The following is a 2,086-nucleotide window of genomic DNA, read 5'->3' on the forward strand; positions in this document are numbered from 1 at the left end:
CAAAAGAATGGGAATGGGTGGGTAGGGAAGTGGGGGGCGCTATGGGGGACTTTTGGGATAACATTGGAAATGTAATTGAGGAAAATATGTAATAAAAATATTAAAAATTTAAAAAAATATATATTTATACCTACAGACCCAGACTGCTCTCAACCTCGGTCAGAGAAACTTCTTTTTGCAATGGGCTGAAATCAATGGAGAGATGCATAACTGGTCAAAGAGATGATGAGAATGTGAAATTGAGAGTTCAGCCTTAAAGAGGGCATCAGTATTGATGCCCTTCTCAAAATCTCAGGGACTATCATAGAAGAGGAGGCAGGAAGAATATTAGGCAAAGGATGAGGAAGACTTCTGAACTGACTATTGCACTCATGAACCCACAGATGCTGTGGTTACCTACACAAGATCAAATTAGCCAAAATCCTGGCATTGATGGCAAAAATGATCTTCTAACCTCCCCATTCACTGGGAAGAGATTGGCAGTAGATAGTACTAGGTGAAGAATAATAGCTCTTTTTGGAAAATATGGTTACTAGTGGGCTGAAGCTCCAATGAATGGTCCCACACCCATTCACATATGGGCAGGAGGAAGTGTGGGAAATATGGGGGAAGTTGCAAAAGGAAAACAGAGATAGATATTTTATTTCATGGTATACATGAATGAAATTCTCAAAAAAGTCTTTTGTAATGATGAATTTGATTCTTATGGCTTCTAGAATGTGAGTTAATACCCTTTGTCAGTTTTAGAGAAAAGCTATTGTAGCTTCAAGTACTCTTGTTCATTCTCCCACCTTCCCATCAACATCCACAAGTGTTAGGCTTTGGAAGGTAATATTTTTATTTATGTACTTATTAACATTGTTTCTCATTTTCCCACACAATTCACTATCCACTTATGAAAATTTCCTTTTTGCTTGAATAACACCTACCCTTTAATATTATCTTGTATTTTAATTGATTGAGTTTTGCTGATTGTCTAAAAAATTCTTTATTAAAGCCATTCAGTTTTGAATGGCTTTTAGCCATTTTGTATAGAATTCCCAGTTAAAAGTCAGTACTCTGATGTTGTTGGTTTTTCAGCCTTTTGTAACATCATCCTATTATCATCTCTGACTTCCTTATTTCTGTTGGGCAGTTGGCCATATGTCATCTGTTCATCATATATAGCCTGCATTTTTCCTCTGGTAGTTGTGTGTGTGTGTGTGTATTTGTGTGTGTATGTGTGTGTATATTTGTGTGTATGTGTGTATGTATGTGTGTGTATTTGTCTGCATGTGTATATATTTGTGTGTATGTATATGTGTGTGTGTTGTATGTATGTGTGTATGTATGTGTGTGTATATGTGTGTATGTGTATGTGTGTGTGTATGTGTGTGTATGTGTGTGTATTTTGTGTGTGCATGTTTAGCATACACATATCATAATGTTATTACATTGTACTTTTGGTGCAAAACAAATAACTCCAAAATGAGTGTCAGAAGTTTACTTTCTATCACCTCTAGAAAGTTCCACCTTGAATACCCTGCCGTTCACTGAAAGCATTGTTTAGGAAGAGACATTTTATGAATACCACCAGAGACCATCTAGAAGATAACTTGAAAGACATACTCAACCTGGAGACCAACCAGAAATTTCCAAAATTCTAGCTATCAACTTTTAATTTTTCAAGTTCCAGTACTATTAACTTGGACTTCCAAAAATATGTTCTGCTTATATGATCTTGACCTTCTGCAGAGATCATTGCTGAGCTTGGGTCACTTCTACATCTTCATTTTAAGTTCTGAGCTAGATGTACACATCGGAGAAACCTGGTTAGTCTCCTGATATATCTACTATGACAACCACTATAGTAAGTTCCCCTGGTAAATATGCATTTTGGATAATTTCTATTGTTGTCTCTAAATTCACTAGTCTTTGCTCCAGAAATTCACTAATCCTTGCTTCCATTAATCCCCCAAATATAATTTTCATTCTAAAACTCATGCGACTCTCCTCTAAAAGTTCAATATTAGCCTTTTGTGTCCTTAAACATATATTTATACTAGGATGTTGATGTACTCATATAACTGTTCTGCCCACTCCATCA

This window comes from Mus caroli, chromosome 4, assembly GCF_900094665.2.
Source record: "Mus caroli chromosome 4, CAROLI_EIJ_v1.1, whole genome shotgun sequence".
NCBI lineage: Eukaryota > Metazoa > Chordata > Mammalia > Rodentia > Muridae > Mus > Mus caroli.